Source organism: Dasypus novemcinctus, chromosome 1 (assembly GCF_030445035.2).
Source record: "Dasypus novemcinctus isolate mDasNov1 chromosome 1, mDasNov1.1.hap2, whole genome shotgun sequence".
In the NCBI taxonomy this organism is placed as follows: Eukaryota; Metazoa; Chordata; class Mammalia; order Cingulata; family Dasypodidae; genus Dasypus; species Dasypus novemcinctus.
The window spans coordinates 167,303,604-167,328,732 of record NC_080673.1 but is presented as its reverse complement, the minus strand read 5'-3'; positions in this window follow the sequence as shown (position 1 = coordinate 167,328,732).

Genomic DNA, 25,129 nt, shown 5'->3' with positions numbered 1-25,129 from the left:
TCTGTTTCAGAGAAAAACATTCCTATATATGCAATTTTAACCATATTCATTTTTCACAAGTAGGTTCACTATGCTATAGAATCCCATGTTTCATTTCTTAGTTTTCCTTCCAGTGATATACAAATCCTTAAGACTTTCCCTTTCAACCACGATCAGATCCATACGGCAGCACTACTAATTACAAATCCTATGATGTGCTTTCACCATCTCTATTCATATACAAACATTTACAAACAACTTCTTCCAATTCTGCACAGATTAACCTTTAGTTTTCCATTCTCTAGTAACATTCTTTTCTTGGTGACTTATATTCTGCCTACTGACTCCATGAGTTTGCTCATTATATTTAATTCATAATAGCGAAATCATGCAATGTTTGTCCTTTTGTGTCTGGTTTGCTTTACTCAATATAATATCCTCCAGGGTCATCCATGTTGTCATTTGCTTCACGACTTCATTTCTTCTTCCATTATTTGTATACACCACAGTTTGTTTATTCATTTATCAGTTGATGGAAACCTGGGTTGTTTCAATCTTTTGGCAATTGTGAATAATGCTGCTATGAACATCAGTGTACAGAAGTCTGTTATTGTACCTGGTCTCAGATCTTCAGGATGTACTTGTGTAGGTACACTACTGGTGTACCTAGTAGGGGATTGCCAGGTCACATGACAGATCTATATCTAACTTCCTTAGGAATCACCAAATAGTCTTCCACAATGGCTATACCATTCTACATTCCCACCAACAGTGAATAAGCTTTCCTATATCTCCTCATCCTCTCCAACACTTGTAGTTTTCTGGTCTTTAAAACAGTGATCATTCTAGTAGGTGTGAAATGATATGATATCTCATTGTAGATTTGATTTGCATTTCCCTAATAGTGATATTGAACATTTTTTCAAGTGTTTTCTTACCATTTTATTTCTTCTTTAGAAAAATGTGTATTCAGGTCTTTTGCCCTTTTTTTAATCGGGTCATTTGTCTTTTTATTGCTGAGTTTTAGGATCCCTTTACATATCATTGATATTAGACCCTTGTCAAATTGGTGATTTCCAGATATTTTCTCCCACTGAGTAGGCTGCCTTTTTGCCCTCTTCACAAGGTCCTTTGAGGTGCAGAAGTGTTTCATTTTTTTTCACAATTATTTCTTTATTAAGCAGTTTTATTGAGATATATTCACATATCTTACAATCTATCCAAAGTGTATAATTAATGGTTTATAGTATATTCACAATGTTTGCATTCATTACCACAAAAAATTTTGAAACAATTTCATTAGTCCAAAAAGATAAATTCTACACCCCTTAGCAGTCCTTCCCCAGCCCTACATAACAACTATTCTAACTTCATCTTTATAAATGGATTTATATTTACATTTTATATAAATGGAAGCATATAATATGTAGCACTTTGTGTCTGACTACTTTCATGTAATATGGGTTTTTTTTGGTCTGGTATTAACACCTTTTGGTATTAACATACATTTGTTCATCTTCAAAGAAAAACAGTCTTATACATATGTAATTTTACCCATATTCATATTTCATGTGTGGTTTTATTATGTTATACAATTCCGTGTTACATTTTTTAGCTTTCCTTGTAGTACTATACAAGATCTTAGATTTCCCTTTTCACCACTTTCATACCCACATAATAGTACTGCTAGTTACAGACATTAAATTGGGTTTTCACCTTTTCTATCCATTTCCAAATATTAATATACATCCTTTTTACCAATTCTGCACAAGTTAACCCTCAGCTTTCCATTCTCTAAACTCATTCTATTTTCTTGTGACCCATATTCAACTAACCAACTCCATGAGATTATACAATATATTCAGTTCATAGTAACACAATCACACGGTATTTGTCCTTTTGTGTCTGGCTTGCTTCATTCAACATAATATTCTCCAGGTTCATCCATATTGTCATATACCTTACATCTCCATTTTTTCTTATGGCTGCATAATATTCTAACCTCTGACTGCACCACAGTTTATCCATTCTTCGGTTGATGAACACCTGGGTTGTTTCCAACTTTTGGCAAAGTCAATGCCGCTATGAACATCAGTGTGCAGATGTCTGTTCGTGTACTGCTCAGTTCTTCTGGGTATATACGCAGTAGTGCTATTGCCGGGTCATGTGGCAAATCTATATTCAACTTCTTTAGGAACAGCCAAACACTCCTCCACAGTGGCTGTACCATTCTACATTCCTACCAACAGTGAATAAGTGTTCTTCCTCTCCACATCCTGTCCAACATTGTAGTTCTCTGTCTTTTTAATAGTGGCCATTCTGATAGGTATGAAATGATATCTCATTGTAATTTTGATTTGCATTTCCCTAATCACTAGTGATGCTGAACATCTTTCATGTTTTTGTTGGGTTTTTTTTTTTTTTTTTGCCATTTGTATCTTCTTTGGAAAAATGTCTATTCAAGTCTTTTGCCTGCTTTTAAATTGGGTTGTCTTTTTATTGTTGAGCTGTTGCATATCTTTATATATCATGGATATTAGAGCCTTAGCAGATGTGATTTCCACATATTTCCTCCCATTGAGTCAGCTGCCTTTTCACTCTTTTGAAAAAGTCCTGTGAGGTGCAAAAGTGTTTAATTTTGAGGAGGTCCCATTTATCTATTTTTTCTTTTGTTGCTCATGCTTTGGGTATAAAGTTTCCCTACATTATCTTCTGTGAGTTTTATGGTTCTGACTTTAAGTTTAGGTCTTTGATCCATTTTGAGTTTATTCTTGTGTAGGGAGTGAAACAGGTGTCCTCTTTCATTCTTTTCCTATAAATATACAGTTCTCCTAGCATCATTTGTTGAGGAGACTGTTCGAACCCAGAAAAGTAGACTTATCACTTTTGAAATATATGCTTATCAAAAATCATTTGACCAAAGAGGTGTGGGTCTTTCTAAACTCTCAATTCAATTCCATTGATCCATGTGTCTGTCTTTATGTGAATACCATGCTGTTTTGACCACTGTAGCTTTATAGTATACTTCATGGTCAGAAAGAGTGAGTCCTCTGACTCTACTCTTCTTTATTCAGTTATTTTTGCCTTTTGAGGACTCCCTTCTGTTCCAACTAAATTTGGCAATTGACTTCTATTTTTCAGTAAAGTAAGCTGTTGGAATTTTAATTGGTATTGCATTGAATCTATGAATCAGTTTGGGCAGAATTGACATCTTCACAATATTTCTTCCAATCCATGAACATAGAATGCCCTTCCTTTTGTTTAGGTATTCTTTGATTTCTTTTAGCAGTGTTTTATAGTTTTCTGAATACAGACCCTTTATATACTGGTTAAATTAATTCCAAGATATTTGATTCTTATTGTTGCTATTTTAAATGGAATTTTTTTCTTGAGTTTCTCCTCCGCACCCTCCATTACTAGTGTATAGAAACATTGGTGATTTTTGCATGTTGATCATGTATCCTGCCACTTTGCTGAACTCATTTATTACCTCTAATAGCTTTGTTGTACATATTTTGTGATTTTTCTAAATATAGGATTATGTCATCTGCAAATAGTGAGAGTTTTACTTCCTCTTTTCCTATTTGGATGCCTTTTGTTTGTATTTCTTGCCTAAGTGCTCTAGCTAGAACTTCTAGCACAATGTTCAATAACAGTGGTGACAGTGTGTATCCTTGTCTTGTTCCTGATCTTAAAGTGAAAACTTTCAACCTCTCCCCATTGAGTATGATGTTGACTACGGGATTTTCATATATGCCCTTTATCATGCTGAGTAACTTTCCTTCTATATCTATCTGTTGAAGTACTTTTATTAAGATAGGATGCTGGATTTTGTTAATACCTTTTCTGCATCCATTGAGATGATTATGTGGCTTTTCCCTTCAATTTGTTAATGTGGTATATTACATTAATTGATTTTCTTAAATTGAACCACTCTTATATATCAGGAATAAAACCTGCTTGATCGTGGGGTGTAATTCTTTAATATGTTATTGGATTCAACTTGCAAGTGTTTTCATGAGAGTTTTTGTGTCTACATTCATTAGAGAGATTGAACTGTAATTTTCTTTTCTTGTAGTATCTTTATCTGGTTTTGGTATTAGGGTAATGTTGGCTTCATAAAATGTGTTGGGTAATTTTCCCTCCTTTTCAATTTTTTGGAAGAGTATAGACAGGATTGGTATTAATTCTTCTTGAAATATTTGATAGACTTCACCTGTGAAGCCATCTGATCCTGTAATTTTCTTTACTGGAAGATTTTTGGTGATTGAATCTCTTTGCTTGTGATGGGTTTGTTGAGTCCTGTATATCTTGCAGAGTCAATGTAGGCTGTTTGTGCATTTCTAGGAATTTGTCCATTTCATTAGGTTGTCTAACTTGCCGGCATACAGTTTCTCACAATAACCTCTTATTACCCTTTTTATTTTTGTGTGGTCAGTCATAATGCCCTCTCTTTCATTCCTGATTTTATTTGCATCTTCTCTTTTTTTCTGTTAGTCTAGCTAAGGGTAGATTTTATTTAATTCAAAGAACCAACTTTTGTTTTGTTGATTTTCTCTGTTGTTGTTTTGTTGTTATTATTCTCAATTTCATTTATTTATGCTGTAATCTTTTGTTATTTACTTCTTTCTCTTTTCTTTGTGATTGGTTTGCTGTTATTTTTCTAGTTCCTCCAGGTGTTTGATTTTAGCTCTTTTTTTCTTTTTTAATATTGGTATTTAGGGCTATAAATTTCCCTCTCAGTCTCAAGATAACTACTAATTTCTCTTGAAATTTCTTCTTTGACCCACTGATTGTTTTGGAGTGTTTTGTTTAGCCGCCATATACTTATGAATTTTCTCTTTTCCTGCCTGTTATTGATTTCTAGCTTCATTTCATTATGATCCAAGAAGGTGCTTTGTAAAATTTCAATCTTCTTAAATTTATTTTATTTTATTTTTTTTTAAAGATTTATTTTTTTTTTTATTTAATTCCCCCCCTCCCCCGATTGTCTGTTCTCTGTGTCTGTTTGCTGCATCTTGTTTCTTTTGTCCGCTTCTGTTGTCGTCAGCGGCATGGGAAGTGTGGGCGGCGCCATTCCTTGGCAGGCTGCACTTTCTTTTGCGCTGGGCGGCTCTCCTTACGGGGTGTACTCCTTGCGCGTGGGGCTCCCCTACGCGGGGGACACCCCTGCACAGCAGGGCACTCCTTGCGCGCATGAGCACTGCGCATGGGCCAGCTCCACACAGGTCAAGGAGGCCCAGGGTTTGAACCGTGGACCTCCCATGTGGTAGACGGACGCCCTAACCACTGGGCCAAGACCGTTTCCCCTTAAATTTATTGAGAGATGTTTTGTGACACAACATGTGGTCTATGCTGTGTAGAGAAAGATCCATGAGCTCATGAGAAGAATGTATAACCTGATGATTTGGTATTCAGTGCTCTATATGTGGGTCATGTCCAGCTTGTTTATTATATTGCTCAAGTTTGCTGTTTCCTTGCTAGTCTTTGGTCTAGTTGTTCTATCTATTGATGTGAATGGCATGTTGAAGTTTCCAACTATTATTTTAGAGAGGTCTATTTCTCCATGTTCCAGAGTTTATCACATGTATTTTGGGGCACCCAGGTTAGATGCATAGATATTTATGACTGTTACTTCTTCCTAGTGGATTGTCTCTTTTATTAATATATAATGGCCTTTTGCAGCATCTCATTACTTCTTTGCATTTAAAGTCTCTTTTGTCTGATACCAGTATAACTACCCCTGCTCTCTTTTGGTTATGTATGGGTGAAATATCTTTTTCCAACCTTTCACTTTCAGCCTATTTTCATACTTGGGTATGCAACAGCATATGAATGGATCATGTTTTTTTATCCATTCTGTTAGCCTATATCTTTTGATTGGGGAGTTTAATCATTTCATATTCAATGTTATTACTGTAAAGTCATAACTTGTTTCAACCATTTTATCCTTTGGCTTTCATATGTCATATCTTATTTTGGTCTTTTTACCTTTTTGGCTACCCCTTCTGATAGTCCTCACTTCTACACTCTCTTCTAAACCTCTCTCTCTCGTCTTTTCTTTTCTGGCTGTAGAACTCCCTTTAGTGTTTCTTGTAGAACTGGATTTTTGTACATGAAATCTCCTAGTTTCTGTTTATCTGTGAATATTTTAAATTCACCATCATATTTGAAGGACAGTTTTGCCAGATAAAGAATTCTTGGTTGATAGTTTTTCTCTTTCAGTACCTTAATTATATCATACCTCTGCCTTCTTGCCTCCCCATTTTTGAAAAGAATGCCACACAGTCTTACTGGCTATCCCTTGTATGTGATATTTTGCTTCTCCCTTGCTGCTTTCAGGATTTTCTTTTTATCTTTGGCATTTGGCATTCTGCATATTATGTGTCAAGAGGTAGTTCTATTTGGATTTATTCTAGTTGGAGTATGCTGTGCTTCCTGGACACATATATTCATGTCTTTCGTGAGAGTTGGGAAATTTTTGGCCATTATTTCCTCAAATACTCTTTCTATTTCTATCCCTTTCCCTTCTCTTCTCTTTCTGGAACTCCCATAACACATATGTTGGTGTCCCTCATGCTATCATTCAACTCACCGAGCCCCTGCTCAAATTTTTGCATTCTTTTATCTCTCTGTTCTTCTTGCTTTTCAATTTCAGCTCTCCTGTTCTCTACACATCACTGCTTTCTTCCATGATTTCAAATCTGTTTTTGTATACCTCTACTGTATTTTTAATCTCATTTATTGTGTCTTTCATTCCCATAATCTGTTATTTTTTTATTCAAAGTTTCAAATTTTTCTTTGTGTTCACCCAGTGTCTTCTTAATGCCTTTTATCCCTTTAGCCATGTTGTCCTTAAACTCCATAATTTGATTTAGGAGATTTGTGTGAACTTCATTGATAAGTTGTTTCAAGTCCTGTGACTTCTCTGTAGTTTTGATTTATTCATTTGCCTGAGTCATATCTACCTTTTACTTAGTATGGTTTGTAATTTTTTGCTGATGTCTAGGCTTCTGATTATGATGAGGAGTTTAAGCTTATGTTCAGTTTCTCCCTCTTCCTTTGGCATTTACTGTTAAGTAGCTGTGTGCTACCACTGTTCTTTTATTCTTGGTTCAAATTGTTCTAGATATTTAGAATTGCCCCTGTTTAATTGCTCATATCAGGGCTAAAGACCCAGTAATGTGGTGCAGACAAGTTTCCAAGGGCTTTGTAGAGGGGGCAGTAAAGGCACCTGATTACCTCTTTTATTTATTATTTTCCCCCTTCTTTTCATGCACTTTTCAGATCTACCAGCAGATGGCGCTCTTTGGCAGACCTCTCCGTTTAGACCCCTGATGCTAGGGGGAAATGGATTCACTGTGTTCCCACTCTGGCAGGTGATGCAGAAGTGATGTCCTCAGGGAGGGCCAAGACTTGCAAGGTTTCTCAGAAGTTGTTTGCCTCCATTGGCTAGCCAGTTTCTCTCACTCTGCCTCCTCAACCAGCCCAGGGCAGTAGGGAAAGTGTAAAGGCAAATTATCTTTAGCTCCCTGCCAGCTCTCAGGGTAAACAATGTCATGATCCCACTAGCCTGGAAGTATAGGACCTCTCCAACACAGTAGAAAAAGTTCATTGGCCAATATTTGAATTTGCTGGAGGCTGTGTCCCTCCCTCTCCCCTCTCTTGGGGAAGAGGGTCCCTGCAACCCCTCTCAGTCTGCAGCCACTGCAGTCCACTTACTGCCCTTTGCTCCAAAAGTGGGGGCATGGGTACCAGCACTGCTACTGCAGCTGTACTCAAAGGATTTTTACAGCCAGCCGAGACTCCTTTCCTTTGCTCCCTCTTTTTTTGGGTCATGTCCAGCCTGCAGGCCTAGAAGAGTTTTCCAGTTTCTGCCTGTCCCCTAGCCATTTTTTTGGGAGAGAAGTGAGCCTTATGCCTCTCTAATCCTCCATCTTCCCAGAGGTGTCTCTAATTGATTTTCTTATTTGAACCACCCTTGCATATCTGGGATAAATCCCATTTGATCATGCTGAATAACCCTTTTAACATGCTGTTGGATTCAATTTTCAAGTATTTTGTTGAGGATTTTTGCATCTATATTTATTTAAGAAATTGGTCCATAATTTTCTTTTCTTGTAGTAACTTTTTTTTAAAAGATTTTTTTTCTTGTAGTAACATTATCTGACTTTGGTATTAGGGTGATGTTGGCCTCATAGAATGATTTAGGGAGTGTTTACTCCTTCTGCTTGTTTGAATCTTTTATAGACCCCAGAAAATCATGTTCATAAGTGAACCCATTCCTGTGCCTGTAAGCCTAATATAGATGAGAACTTTTGAATAGATCACTTCAGTTAAGGACCTTTGATTAAATTGTGGGACCCAGGGTGGGCCATAGCCTCTTACTGGAGTCCTTTATAAACTGAGGAGTAAAAAGTCACAGACACTTAGTTAAAAGGTCGTAGAGACAGGACAGAAGCCAGAATAGATGAGCTGAAACTACCATTATGCCCTGTAATGTGCCTGGTGGACCACAGCTGAGCCTGGGGAGAAAGCAAGAATGGAGGAAAAGGCAGAGACTGGCAGAGCCACCACTGGCAGGAGTCCAGGATTATTAGCAGTCAAACTTCAGTGAGACAGCATTTCTGATCATTTGGACATTTTCACAGCCTCAAAACTAGAAGCTTTTAACCTAATAAATTTCCATTATAAAAGCCAACCCAGGGAAGCGGACTTGACCCAATGGATAGGGCATCCGCCCAATGGATAGGCCCATGGGAGGTCCATGGTTCAAACCCTGGGCCTCCTTGACCCATGTGGAGATGGCCCACGCGCAATGCTGATGCATACAAGGAGTGCCATGCCATGCAGGGGTGTTCCCGGCGTAGGGAAGCCCCCCACACAAGGAGTGCGCCCCATAAGGAGAGCCACCCAGCGCAAAAGAAAGTTCAGTCTGCCCAAGAATGGTGCTGCACACAGGGAGAGCTGATACAGCAAGATGACACAAGAAAAAGAGACACAGATTCCAGGTGCTGCTGATAAGGATAGAAGTGGTCACAGAAGAACACACAGCGAATGGACACAGAGAGCAGACAACTGGGGCGGGGGGGAAGAGGAGAGAAATAAATAAATAATAAACCTTTAAAAAAAAAAAAGCCAACCCATTCCTGTTGCATTGCTCCCAGCAGTCTTCAGCAAACTTAATTTTGCGGTAGAGTTTGAGTAGGATTGGTATTAATTCTTCTTGGAATGATCGGTAGGCTTTCCCTGCAAAGCCATATGGCTCATGGGTTTCTCTTTATTGGGAGGTTTTTGAAGATTGAGTCAATTCCCTTACTTTTGATTGGTCTGTTGAGAATCTTCTATTTCTGCTAGAGTCAGTATAGTTGGTTCATGTGTTTCTAGGAATTTGTCCATTTCATTTAGGTTTCAGTTTTTTGGCATAGAGTTGTTCATAGTATTTGCTTAGGAGCTTTTTTATTTCTGTGGGATCAGTAGTAATGTCCACCTTCTCATTTTATTTATTTGCATCTTCTCTCTCTCTTTTTTCCTTTATCAGTCTATCTAAAGAAATGTCAATTTAACTGATCTTTTCAAAGAACCAACTTTTGGTTTTGTTAATATTGTCTATTTTTTTAAAAATCTCTATTTCATTTATTTGTGCTCTAATTTCTGTTGCTTCTCTCCTTTTGCTTGCTTTGGGTTTAGTTTGTTCTTTTTTCTAGCTCCTCCAGGTATGCAGTTAGGTCTTTGATCTTAGCTTTTTCTTCCTTGTTAATGTAACATTTAGAGCTATAAATTTCCCTCTCATCACTGCCTTCACTGCATCCCATAAGATTTGGTATGTTGTGTTCTCATTTTCATTTGTATCAATATATTCCGTTTTCCCTTGTATTTCTTCTTTGATCAATTGATTAAGAATGTGTTATTTAACTTCCATATATTGTGGATTTTTCAGTTTTTGTTGTCTGTTATTGATTTCTATTTTTTTTTTATGATTTTATTTTATTTAGTCCTCTCCCCACCCCCCCACCCCCCGTTATCTGTTCTCTTGTGTCCATTCGCTGTGTGTTCTTCTGTATCCTCTTGCATTCTCAGCAGCATCAAGAATCTGTGTCTCTTTTTGTTGCGTCATCTTGATGCGGCAGCTCTCCATGTGTGGGCAGTGCCACTCCTGGGCAGGCTGTGCTTTTTTCACGTGAGGCAGCTCAATGTGGGGTGCACTCCTTGCACGTGGGGCTCCCCTACACGGGGGATACCCCTGCGTGGCACGGCACTTGTTGCGCATGGCAGCGCTGCATGTGGGCCAGCTTACCACATGGATCAGGAGGCCCTGGGTTTGAACCCTGGACCTCCCATATGGTAGACGGACACTCTATCAGTTGAACCTCGTCAGCTCCCCTGTTATTAATTTCAACATTCATTCCTTTGTGATTAGAGGAGACACTTCGTATAATTACATTCTTTTAAAAAATTTTTTAAAGATGTATTTTTTATTATTTCTCTTCTCTCCCCACCCCCCCTCCCAGTTGTCTGCTCTCTGTGTCCATTCACTGTGTGTTCTTCTGTGACTGCTTTTGTCCCTATCAGCGGCACCTGGAATCTGTGTCTCTTTTTGTTGGGTCATCTTGCTGTGTCAGCTCTCCATGTGTGCGGCGCCTTTCTTGGGCAGGCTAAACTTTCTTTCGTGCTGGGTGGCTCCCCTTATGGGGTGCACTCCTTGCGCATGGGGCTCCCCTACGCGGGGGACATCCCTGCATGGCATGGCACTCCTTGCGTGCATCAGTACTGCAAATGGGCCATCTCCACACAGGTCAAGAAGGCCTGGTGTTTGAATCGCGGACCTCTCATGTGGTAGGCAGATGCCCTATCCATTGGGCCAAGTCTGCTTCCCTCTTTTAAAATTTATTGCAAATTATTTTGCGACCCAACATGTGGGTTATCCTGGAGAATGTCCCATGTGTCCTTGAGAATGTATATGCTGCTGTTTTGGAGTGCAGTGTGTTGTATATGTCTGTTAGGTCTACCTCATTTACATGATTCAAGTTCTCTGATTCCTTATTGGTTTGCCGTCTAGGTGTTCTATTTATGAGGGGGTTTGTTGAAGTCTCCAATTATTATTGTATAGGTGTTTTTTTCTCCCTTCAGTTTTTCCAGTGTTTGCCTCATGTATTTTAGGGAACAATGGTTAACTGCAGAAATATTTATGATTATTTCTTCTTAGTGGACTAACTTTTTAATTAAAATATAGTGTCCTTCTTTGTCACTTGTAACAGCTTTTGACTTAGTCTATTTTGTCTGATATTAGTATAGCTACCCCAGCTCTTTTTTTAAATTTTAGTTTTATTTTTTGGTTCCTATTTGCATGGTTTTCTTTTTCCATAACATTATTTTCAAACTATTTGTGTCTTTGGGTATGAGATGAGTCTCTTGTAAATAACATATAGTTGGATCTTGCTTTTTTATCCATTCTGCCAATCTGAGTCTTTACACTGAGGAGTTCAATCCATTAACATCCAGTGTTATCACTATAAAAGCAGTATTTCAACCATTTTGTTCCTTGATTTTGCTATGTCATATCTTTTTAGTCTCTTTTTCATTATTGTAGCCTCAATTTCCTGTATAGTTGATCTTTTGTGATATATCTGACTTATCCCATTCTCATTTTCATTTCTGTATATTTTTAAAATACTTTATTTGAATTTTAAAATATAAGGAAAGTATTTTATACCATTACCCTGTGGTTTCTAATTGCAAAACCTATTTCTATAATCTACTAATTTGAATAGATATCAACTTGACTTCAATAGCATACACATTCTCTAATCCCTTATCCCTTCGTTTCCTCTCTTTATGTTGTTTTTGTTCCACATTACCTTTTTTTTTTTAAGATTTATTTATTTAATTTCCTCCCCTCCCCCACAGTTGTCTGTTCTCTGTGTCTCTTTGCTGCATCTTGTTTCTTTGTCCAATTCTTTTGTCATCAGCAGCACGGGAAGTGTGGGCGGCGCCATTCCTGGGCAGGCTGCACTTTCTTTCGCGCTGGGCGGCTCTCCTTACGGGCGCACTCTTTGCGCATGGGGCTCCCCTACGCGCGGGGACACCCCTGCATGGCAGGGCGCTCCTTGCGCGCATCAGCACTGCACATGGGCCAGCTCCACACGGGTCAAGGAGGCCCGGGGTTTGAACCGCGGACCTCCCATGTGGTAGACGGACGCCCTAACCACTGGGCCAAGTCCGTTTCCCCCACATTACCTCTTTATGTGCTGTGTGTGTCCACTATCAGGAAATATGTCTTTTTCTTGTTCAATTTTATTCTGACTCCTATAGGAATTAAAGAATAGAGTTATAAATTGAGGATACTGTGCTATTGGATTTTGCATATATCCTTTTAGTTACCCTTACTGATGATCCTTATTTCTTCACACTACTCCAAGCAATTCTCTTTTGTCTCTTCCTTTTAACCTGAAGAACTTTCTTTAGCAAGTCTTGTAAGGCAGGTTTTTTGTTGACAAACTCTGTTTCTGTTTCCCTGTGAATATTTTAAACTCTCCTTCATCTTTTATTCAAAGCAAACTATATACAGCCTTATTAAAGATACTTTTCATAAACAATCATGGTATTATAGGGAGGACATGGACAATTGTTAACAGGACACAACAATTTTCAAACTCTCTTCTTCTCCAATGGACTAGCAAAATCAAAAAGACATTATAAAACCCAATGAATCCTTCATCTGATGCTCTCAACAAAGAAAGCTTAGAGTGAGAGTTGACATTTCACATTTAACATGTTGTTAACTTTTCATGAGCCAGCCCTTGTGGAAATGAAATGAAAATGACAGAATTATCAGTTTGAAAATCCACATTCTAAAAAAGATATCTCTGTTCTTTTGAGGGATGCCATCTCAATGGCATCACTGGAAAGTCTACATTGCTGGGAATCCTGAAAAGCAATTTTTTGGGGGGCCAGGCCCCAATAGGTCTCTGGGTTTAAGGGAGTCATGTCTGTGCTAAAGACAGAAAGGGAGAAGAAGGCATCAGAAAATAAAAATGAATTTTAGTTTTTACATACAACAAGGCATTTGTGCCAAAGTGGCTAATGTGTGTCAGGTTTATTTATTTTTCCCCCCATCCCCCCATTGTTTGTGCTTGCTGTCTGCTGTCTGATAGTTGTGTGTTCTCTGTGTCTACTCATCTTTTTTTTAGGAGGCACCAGGAACCAAACTCCCATGTGGGAGGGAGGCACCCAATCACTTGAGCCACCTCTGCTTCCTGCTTGAGTCTCTCATTGTGCCTCCTTGTTATGAATTATCATTGCATCATCTCGTTGTGTCCTCTTGTTGCATCAGCTTGCCACTCCAGCCCCTTGCATCAGCTCGCTGTCTTGCTTATCATCTTTAGGAGGCCCCGGGAACCAATCCCAGGACCTCTGATGTGGTAGGTGGACACCCAACTACATGAACCACATCTGCTTCCCTTGTTGGCTTTTATAAAGAGTATTTATTTGGGGTAAAAGCCCTAAGGAGTCTGTCTCAATGTTGCTTTTTCACCAAAGCAGTTGCCATGTGTTGAAGCAAGATGATCATAGAGTTCAACCTTCCCCTATGGGCTTCTCTGTCAGCTGCAGGCTGGCATATATATGGCTTGTCTCTCAGGGCTTCTTCTCTCCCCTGGCATAGGGCTCGTTTCTTTCTGGGTCTTCTAGATCCGTCTTGACTCGCTTCCCAAGGTCAGCTGTAAGCTGTCAAGTAAATGGCTCATCTCTGGGGCCTTAGCTGTTTGAGACTTCTCCTTTTAGTCATACGGCAGGATCAAAACAACAAAGTTCTCTCCTCTTCCTGTGCATTTTCTTGAGTGTCCACTTATATCAGCCCACAAGCGGGTACGGATTCAACCCGAGTTACACCTGACTGATGTAGCCCAATCAGAAGCCCTAAACTGATTTTATCAAGTAAACTTGATCAGAGGCCCCTCACTGAATTTAACACAAACAAAGGATATCACCCAGAGGAACAGATTAGTTACAAACATAATCTTTCTCTTTGGGGGATGCATAAATAACCTCAAACTGTCACAGAAGTAAAACAAAATTCTGCATTTTTATAATACTTGATAAAAAATAGTCTTTCAAACTATACAGTCATCAAAAGTACAGTTATCAAAAATGTGCAGTTCTTCTGGCATCCCCAGCACCTTCAGCTTTCTGTGCCTGGTCTGTTTTGGCACCTCCATTTTCTACAGGGTTCTTCCCATCCTTGCCAGTATTAGCTTTCTCCTTTTTCCTTTTGGGTACCTTCTCTCCCTTCTTTCAGGGGTCTTTTTAGGCTCGGGTTCTGGTTTTGGAGGAGCAGGCTCAGCAGATAAACTTTCAGATCTTCTCTGTGGCTCGGCTTTGTCTCCTATAGTATCCCCTTCAGGCTTTCTCTTGCACATGGTGGTGACAGTGGTAGGACCTGGGCACAGGACATGGTGATGTAGTGGTGCATGGGCTTTGGCCAGTCTGGGGATCATTCTTGCCTCTTCACACTGCTCTCCCTCATTTCTGAGGGACAGTTTTGCCTGATAAAGAATTTTTGGCTGGTAGTTTCTTTCTTTTAGTACCTTAAATGTATCATACCTTTATCTTCTTGCCTCCATGGTTTCTGATCAGCTTAGTCTTATTGAGGATCCCTTGTATGTAACAAATCACTTTTCTCTTGCTGTTTTCAGAATTCTCTCTTTATCTTTGGCATTTGATGTTCTGATTAGTAGTGTCTCAGAATAGTTCTATTAGTTCATTCTGTTTGAAGTACATTGTGCTTCTTGGACATGTATATTTAATTATTTCATAAGAGTTGGCAAATTTTCAGCCATTATCTCCTCCAATATTTTTTCTGCCCCCTTTCCCTTCTCTTCTCCTTCTGTGACAACCATGATTCATATGTTTGTATGCTTCAGGCTGTCACTCAAGTCCGAGACACTGCTCATTTTTTTCTAATCTTTTCTCTATCTGTTCTGACTGTATGATTTTGATTATCCTGTCTGCTGTTGTATGCATTTAGTGTATTTTAGTCTCCATTATTGTGCCCTTCATCTCCATGATTTCTGTTATATCTCTTTTTAAATGTTCAAATTCTTCTTTATGCTTACACAATTTCTCCTTTATCTCCTTGAATTGATTTAGGAGATTAGTTTGAATTTCCTGGATTGTTTCAAATTCTGTGTCTTCTTTGAAGTTTTTTTCCCCTTGACTGAGCCATATCTTTCTCCTTCTTAGTATGTCTTGTAATTTTTTCTGATGTCTGGACATCTGATTAATTTCATTTGTTAACTTTGAAGGTCAGTTTCTCTCTCTTGTCTAAAGTTTTATTTTTGATTGGTTTTGTGTTAAGTCTCTTCTTTGACAACTGATCTAACTTACTCTGGACCTTTAGAGAAGCTCAGGTTTAATTTTTCAGATTTCCTCAGCTCTTTTTCATCTGATTCTTGTCTAGATATGTGGTACAAATTTTTTCCGTTTTTTAAAAAATAATTTTTTCTTTATTTTTAAAGGAGCTTTAGAATATATACACATAACATAAAAAATATAGGGGATTTCCATATAAACCTTCCCCCTCCCACACTTTCCCCCATTAACAACATCCTCCATTAGTGTGGTACATTTGTTACAAATGATGAACACATATTGAAGTGTTACTACTAACCATGAGACCTATAGTTTACACTATGTTTTACTCTTTGCACTGCTCAATTTTATAGCTTTTGACAAAATGTATAATGGTATCTGTCATTGTAATATCCAGAGTGATATTCTAATGTCTCAAAAATGCTGCATGTTACACCTATTGTTCCCTCTCCCTCCCCTCAGAACCTCTGCTGACCACTGTCTTTATATCAATGTTACAAATTCTTCCATTACTAAAATAAGAATAAGTCTATTTTGGTCCATAGTTGCATTCCCCTTCCCCCCCTTAAGTTTGTTCATTTCTCTGTCTTGAGGATTTGGGGATGGTGATGCCCACTCTGCTTCCATTTGAGAGGGGGGCTTAGATTCCTTGAGGCAGATGGATGGAACTGTCTTGCTTGCAGTTGAAGATACATTCTGCTTCTTGGGTTAGGAGTTGTCCATCATCATTTTGTTAGTTGTCCTGTGTAAGTCTGATGAATTGGAGAGTAGATGTTGGCTGCAACTCTGCTGAGATTCAGGGCTCACCTGGCATAACAGAAGATTAAGTGCTGGGACATATTTTTAATGGGTATAGTGCAGGTTCTAATAAATGGGACAGAAGAACCATGTGCAGGAAAATAAATTAGTCTAACTTGGATACATTGGGGGAGATGGGTTACCATATATTCCAAGGTAAGGCCCACTGATGGGGTGCTTATTTCCTAGGGTTATGTGCCCTGCCTATAGTGTCCAGATATCTCTAAAGCTCTGAGAAGCACCCCTATTCAAGGCACTGTTTACTGTGACAGACAATGAGATCTTCCTGAGACATGCATAAGCATAATCTCTGGAATGACCTCCCAACTCACTGAAATCCCTTGGCCATAAAAACTCATTTGCATTTTTAAATTTTATTTATTTCTCTCCCCACTCCTTGTTGTTTGCACTCTGTGTCTGCTCGTTGTGTGTTCATCTTTCTTTTAGGAGGCACCAGGAACCGAACCTGGGACCTTCTATGTGGGAGGGAGTTGCCCAATGGCTTGAGCCACCTCCGCTCCTGCTTGTTGTGTCTCTCGTTGTGGTTCCTCATTGTGTCTCTTTGTTGAGCTATCTCATCGCATCATCTTGTTGCATCAGCTTGCCATGCCAGCTCACTGTCTTGCTTGTCTTCTTTAGGAGGCACAAGGAACTGAACCTGGGATCTCCCATGTGGTAGACAGGTGCCCAACTGCTTGAGCCACATCTACTTCCCTCATTTATATTTAATATTTCCTCCTCTTTTGATCTAGGTCTTTCTCCAAATGCATCCTTAGTTGGTACTTGATATTAATCCCTCGGTGCCAGGTAGGCTCATCCCTAAGAGTCATGTCCCATGCCACAGGGGAGGAGGCAGTGAATTTATATGCTGAGTTTGGCCTAGAGAGAGGCCACATTTTGAATAACAAGGAGACCCTCAGGAGGTAATTCTTAGTCAATATATACTACCAGGCCAGATTTCAATTTCACAAGAACAAGGTCCATATGTACAAGCATCAATATCAAGAGATTGGTGCATTAGTCTGCCCTCCTTTGCTAGGCACTGCCCATGTACTCCAGAGGTTCTCTCCATGCTATGAGAGAAATGTAGCAGGACTCAACATCATGGAATTCAATATTTCATCAGTTATTCTGTGGGTCTCAACCCACTGAGACAATACCCCATGACCACATGAGCATACTCACACTCTAAAGAGGCATGCACCAGGTGCACCCCCACACACATATCCCCCACCACTAACACCCCAGTCCAGTAATCCTCCCCTACCACAGCTGCTGCCCTTCTGCAACCCAAAATCTCTCCAAAACCAAAGCCAACAAAAAAATAACAATAATAAAATAAACAAAAACAAAAAAAATTAAATTTTGCATTGTGCTTTACATCACACATGAAAGATCTCTTATCTTTCATGTATATTGACAATTTCTTCTTTATGTTCCCCCAATGTCTTATTTTTCACTTTATTTTCCATGAAGCTTTAAGGTACAGAAAAGTCACATAGAAAATACAGGGGATTCCCATACATCCCATTCCTTCCCTCCCACATCCTCCCCTACCAATAATATCCTTCATACAAATGGTACATTTGTAACAATTGATGAACAAATATTGAAGCACTGCTACAAATCATGGCCAGTGGTTTACATTATGGTTTACCTTTTGCACCATAAACTTTTGCAGGTTCTGACAAAATGTATAATGGCCTGTATCCATCATTGCAAAATCACACAGAAAAACTCCAGTGCCCCAAAGATGTCCTGCTTTCACCCATCCCCCCCCCCCCACCCCCTCAGAACCTATGGCCACCAATAAGTTTCAATTTTTGACCAATAAGGTTCATAGTTACATGCATTCATATTGAAGGCTTGACATACTGGCCTGTTTTCTTTTATTAGGCACTGCATATATACTTGAAATGTTCTTAGGAAGCAGATGTGGCTCAAGTGATTGGGCTCTAGTCTACCATATAGGAGGTCCCAGGTTCAATTCCTGGGGTCTCCTGGTGAGGGTGAGCTGGCCCCCATGAAGAGATGGCCTGCATGGAGAGCTGATACAACAAGATGATGCAACAACAACAAAAAACGACACAGAGGAAAGACAATGAGAAACGCAACAAACCAGGTTGCTGAGGCGGCTCAAGGATTGAGTGCCTTTCTCCCACATCGCAAAGTCCCAGGATCAGTTCCTAGTGCCTCCTAAAGAGATAATACAAGAAGACAAGCAGACACAGAAAGACATGCAGAGAATGAACACAGAGAGCAGACAGTGAGTGCAAGTGGTGGGGGAGGGAGAATAAATAAAATCTTAAAAAAAAAAAAAGTTCTTGCCCCTCATCTGAGAATGTTGTAGGACTCCACAGGATGGGAGTTTAATATTTTCTTGTTTATTGTGTGGGTCTCCACCCACTGAGATGACACCATATGACAAGATGGAACACATTCATGTTCCATAGAAGGATGCTCCAGGTGCACCCTTTCCCACATATCCCCCAACCACCAATGCCCGGCACCAGTGACCCTCCCCTGCCACATTTGCCAGAAAAAGCATTCCCACCATAGTAGTTTCAACTGCAGACCTGCAAATCCCCAAAATTCACCTGTTTCTTCCTCCACTCCTCCCCCCAGTTCCATAAATAGTCCATAACAACGCTCCCACCCTGAGCACACTCACATTCCAGCACCATTGACCCTTCTCACATTCCTGCCCCACTATCACTGCCATCCACTGCCATACCACCCCACCTTCCACCTTATCATAGGTTTTGCCCATAGTGAGCATCAGCTCTCGTGGTACAATTTTTAAGATTGCCTTTTTCAGTGCAATTCTTTCACCTCCATGAGAAAGCTTCCTTTACTCTGTTCCTTCTCTGAGAATCTAGATGTTCTGTTTGTTTCTGTGCAGAATTTTCTCCCCAGCTCCTATGATTTGTTTCAATTCTCTCCCTCTCTCAGTGCCCCCTTTACATTAAACTTTTCATTTCTGGGATCCATCTTGTCTTACTGCAGTTCAGGTTTCCCTTTTTTTTTTTTCCCATGAGGATTTTCTGACTCTGGTTTCCTCCCCAATAGGGTATCCTGCCCTGGGGATCCAGATGGGGGTCACTCTAGAAAGCTCCCTTTTGTGTTTAGGTGGTCCAGCAAACAGAGAATTGGATTGAGTATGTGTACCTCTTGCCAAGAGTTCTGCTGCAGTCTCTTTTTCCCTGGAGGCACTTTTGTACATCGCATTCCTTAGCTGCTTGTGTTCTGCCCTGGGTCTCTGCTGACCTGGATCCCTGTGCCTGGACATGTGGATATGTATGGGATTCTAACTTGCTGCTGTGAGTAGTTCAGTGGTCTCCATCCATGGAAAAAGGGACTCAGGCTGTGCTCTTTATGTAACTCTTAAGCTGCACGGGGCTGACTGAGGTGGGGTCGGGGGGGGGGGACTGAACTGTGGTGGGTCTAGAAGGTAATCTCCTAGCTGATTTCTCCACTGCCTATCATACTCCAGGGTTCCTTGTACATTTTTCAGACATAATGCTATTGCACACTTATTAGACTAGAATATTGTGTAAACATAAGTTTTATGTGCACTGGAAAATTTTTTAAAAATGTGTGACTCACTTTATTGCAATATTCACTTTATTGTGATGGTCTGGAATTGAATAAACAATCTCTCTGAGGTAGAATATGCAAATAACTAAAATTAGTAATGAAAGGGGGTACATTACTACTGACCCCACAGAACTATAAAAGATTATAAAAAGATAATATAAACAATTGTATGCCAACAAATTAGATAACCTAGATGAAATGGACAAATTCTCAGGAGCAAATTAACTACCTATACTGACTCAAGAAGAAATAAAAAATCAAAACAAACCAATAACAAGTAAAGAGATTGAACCATTAATCAACAACTTCAGGACCCAATGTCTTCACTTGTGAATTCTAACAGTCAAAGAAGAATTAACAGCAATACAGATGAAACTCTTTCAAAAAATTGAAGAGGGTACAGTTTCAAATTCATTCTATAAAGTCAACATCATCCTAATACCAAAACCAGATAAAAAATATCACAAGAAAATAAAATTAGAGTCCAATATCCCTTATGAATATAGATGCAAAATCCTTAACAAAATACTAGCAAACTAAATCCAACAGCATATTTTAAAAATTATAAACCATGATCAAGTGGGATGTATCCTAGGTATGCAAGAGTGGTTTAAAATAAGAAAATTGGGAAACAGGCTTTGGCCCAGTGGGTTAGAGCGTCCGTCTACCACATGGGAGGTCTGCGGTTCAAGCCCCCGGCCTCCTTGACCGTGTGGAGCTGGCCCATGCGCAGTGCTGATGCTCACAAGGAGTGCCGTGCCACACAGGGGTGTCCCCCACGTAGGGAAGCCCCATGCGCAAGGAGTGCACCCCGTAAGGAGAGCCGCCCAGCGCGAAGGAGGGAGCACCCTGCAGAGGAATGGTGCCGCCCACACTTCCTGTGCCGCTGATGACAACAGAAGCGGACAAAGAAACAAGACGCAGCAAAAAAAGACACAGAAAACAGACAACCGGGGGAGGGGAGGGGAATTAAATAAATAAAAATAAATCTTTAAAAAATAATAATAATAAAATAAAATAAAATAAGAAAATTGGTTAATGTAATACACCATATTAATAGAACAAAGGAAAAAAAAACACTTGATCATTTCAATGTTTGCAGAAAAGGCATTTAACAAAATTATGGCATGAATAAAATGCTAGAATGATTTTTTTTAAAAGATTTATTTTTTATTTATTTCTCTCCTCTTCCCCCCCCCCCCCCATTGTCTGCTCCCTGTGTCTATTTGCTGTGTGTTCGTCTGTGTCTGCTTGCATTCTTGTCAGTGGCACCAGGAATCTGTGTCTCTGTTGTTGCGTCATCTTGCTGTGTTAGCTCTCCATGTATGCGGCACCACTCCTGGGCAGGCTGCGCTTTTTTTTTGCATGGAGCGACTCTCCTTGCAGGGCACACTCCTTGCACATGGGGCTCCCCTACGTGGGGACACCCCTGCGTGGCATGGCACTCCTTGCACACATCAGGACTGCATGTGGTCAGCTCACCACATGGGTCAGGAAGCCCTGGGTTTGAATCCTGGACTGCCTTTATGGTAGGCAGATGCTCTATCAGTTGAGCCACATCTGCTTCCTTAGAATGATTTTTAAAATACACTAGGAATAGAAGGAGAAATCCTTAACATGGTAAAGGGCATATATGAAAAAACTACAGCTAACATCATACTTAATGGAGAAAAATTGAAAGTTTTCCCCATAAAATCAGGAACAAGAGAAGGATGTCACTATTATCACTATTATTCAGCATAGTATATTAAAAGTTGTAGCTAGAGCAAATAGGCAAGAAAAAAAATAAATAAATAAAGGCATCCAAATAGTAAAGGAAGAAGTAAAAGTGCCCCTATTTGAATATGACAGGATCCTATACATAGAGTATCTGAAAAATCCACAACAAATTAATAGAACTAATAAATTCAACAAAATGGTGGGGTACAAGATCAACACACAAAAATCAGTGATGTTTCTATACACCAATAATGAATAATCCAAGAGGAAATCATGAAAAACAATTCCATTTATAATAGCAATAAATTATGTTTATCTGGCAATCTTACTTTCTCCCTCATTCTTGAATAACTGGTTTGCTAGATAGCAAATTCTTAGTTCATAACTTTTTCCTTTCTTCACTTTGAATATTTCAGTCATTTCAACTGCTTTCTTGCTTTTATGGTTTCTCATGATCTTATTGAGAATTTCTTGTATGTGAGAAATCATTTTTCTCTTGCTGTTTCCAAGATTTTTTGTTTTTGACTTTCCACTGTTTGAGTATGATATGTGAGTTCATTTAGCTTCTTGGATATGCAGATTAATATTGTTCATCAAATTTGAGAAGTATTCAACCATTATTTCTCTCTCTCCTCTCCCTCTCAGACACCCATTATGAACACATTATTTTACCTGAGGCTGAGCTTTTCCATTCTTTTTTTCTTTCTGTTCCTCAGACTGTATACTGTCAATTGATCTATCCTCAAGTCCAATGATTCTTTCTTCTGCCAGTTTAAGTCTGCTTTTAGTCCCCCTAGTGGCCCTTTCATTTCATTTCCTACTCCATTGATTTTATGGGTTTCTTTGGGTTATAATTTCTTTCCCTTTATTGATATTCTCTATTTGGTGAGGCATCATTCTCATACTTTCCTTTATTTCTTTGGTCTTGGTTTTCTTTAATTATTTGGATATATTTATAATTGCTGATTTAAAGTCTTGGCTCAATATCTGGGCTTCCTTAGGGACAGTTTCTGTTAACTGTTTTGTTTTCCTTTGGAAGGATCATACTTTTCTGCTTCTTTGCAACACACATAGGAATGTGTTATTTAATCTCCACATATTTATTGATTTCCCAAATTTCCTCCTGTTATTGATTTCTATTTTTTATTATGTTCAGAAAACATACTTTATATGATTTCAACCCTTCAGATTTACTGAAAGTTGCTTTATTGTTAGTTTTTTTGTTGAAAAAACTGGTCATTTAAAATAATAAAAGGAAATCAGATTTCCTTCCTTCCCAGTTTATTGTTACTGTTTAGTTATTGTAGCTGCTGCTGTTTGTTTGTTTAGTGACTTTCCTAGACTAATTTCGTAAGGTCTGTATTCTTAGTCATGGTAGCCACTGAAGTTTCTGTTCAATTAGCTTGGTAGTCAGCTAAATTTTGGAGAGATTTCCATAAATGCCTTGAGCCAATAAGTCTCCCACCTTTTAACAAGGTCCTCTATGTGCGTATTGGAGCATACTTCCAGTGCCTGGCTTTTTAAAACTCTGTCTTGGCTCTCAGTTCCTTCCTAAACAGAACCTCAAGGTCAGCCAGAAGTGAGAGAATTGAGCCTTCTCAGGTCTTTCTTAGACCTGTGGATGGCCCTGCACATGCACAAGTCCTTCTAGAGCCCCATAAATATGTCAGACCTTTCCAAACTTTCTCATGGACATATCATTCCCCAGATTTTCCTGTAAATTTTTGCTCAGACTCCTATTTTCCTTTTAAATTTTTGCTAATCCCATGTTTGCCCCAATTGGTATCACCTCTCAAGCTTCTGTAGTGTTAAATAATTGTTGCTGATTGGTTTGATAAATACCCTAGAAGTAGGGTTTCTCACTGAGCAAGCTTTGAGTAAGGTAAAATAAATTCCCTGTTAATAGTGATTTTCCAGGGACATGCTAGACAGGTCAAATGGTGACAATTCTCTAAGAATGGGGCCTTTTAGGAATCTCAAATCCACTCTGCCTCCAAACAGTGGTTGCTAATCTGCTGGCTTTCAAGGCAACTGCTGGGCTGGCAAGAGGTGGAATGGGAATAGGGCAAGTTAAAACAACACAAAAACTCTTCTTACAAAATCCAGGTAATTTTGTTCTTGAATAAATACTCGTTGGATTGTTGCAAGCCTTTGGCTAATTTCTAGAGCTATGCAAAGTTGATTTTGGTAATCTTTGTTAAAAAATTTGATAAGTAGATTTTAAGAGTCACTTATTCCACCATTCCCTCAAGTATCTAAAGGATGATTTCTTGTCAGCCAGTTTTTAATCTTGTGTTTTCTTTAGGAAATCAGTCCACAGTTTCACAGAATCTTACTTGTTCACACAATCTGTGAAGCCCAAATGCAGATGTTTTCATTATTTAGTCTAACTATTTCTAAATTCTGTACCACTACTCTACTTGAAAGCTGAGGCAAAGACTTAGAAATTCAGACCAAGTTATATGATTACCTAAACATTTGGAATTCTCAAAATAAAAGCTTAGAAAGCTAAGAAAACATTGTACCATGATATAATCTATCAACGGCTTGATTTATTTTCTGTAATGCAGGGATTTGAGGGGGAAACACAGTTAAGAGAAACATGTTTTTATACTACAATGTAATCATTTTTCTATCTGTTTTATTAATTTTTAAAGATATAAGAAATTGAACCAATAAAGCTTATGTACAGAACTTGTCAACTCAGCATTCAACTTCAAATTTCATAATTTATTAAAAGTCCTGTGATGGTTAAGTTCATGTGTCAACCTGGCCTGATTATGGTGTTTGGTCAAGAAAGCACAAGCCTGGTTGTTACTTTGAGGATATTTTATGGACTTAAATAATCAGTAACTCAATTGCATCTATAGTTGATTACATCTACTATCAACTGGAATCACTTTCAACAATGAGAGAAGTCTCATCCTATCAGTTGAAGGATTTAAAAGAAATGATGATCTCAGCAGTCAGAAGAATTTCCATTTCTACTTTAGCCAGCCAGCTTCTCCTGGGAATTCATCAAAAACCTTCACTGGACCTGTAAGTAGCATTATACCCATTAAATATAGGTCCCAGAGATTTAAATCTTCAGTCGGTTCATATGCCGGTTGAGCCATGAATCTCAGTAGAGTTGCAGTCAACACCTACTCTCCAGTTCATTGGACTCACCCAGGATAACTAACAAAATGATAATGCTAGGCAACCCCCAGGCCAAAAAATCAAAGAGTATCTACAACTGAAAGTAAAATAGTTCCTTCCATCTGCCCCACAGGATCTAAGATCCCTTTCAGTCTGAAGCAGAGAGGGCATCACCATCCCCAAATCCTCAAGATTGAGGAATGAACAAATAGAAGGGGGAATACAACCAACCATGGACCAAAGCAGACTTATTATTGTAGTAATGGAAGAACTTGTAACATTGATATAAAGATAGTAGTTATCAGGGATTCTGAGGGGAGTGTAAGGGAAGAATAGGAGAAACATAGGACATTTTTATGGCATTGGAATTGTTCTGCATAATATTACAATGACAGATACAGGCCATTATATATTTCGTCAAAACCTATAAAATTGTATGGTACAAAATATAAACCATAATGTAAACTATAGACCATGGTTAGTAGTAATGCTTCAGTATTTGTTCATCAATTGTAATAAATGTACCACA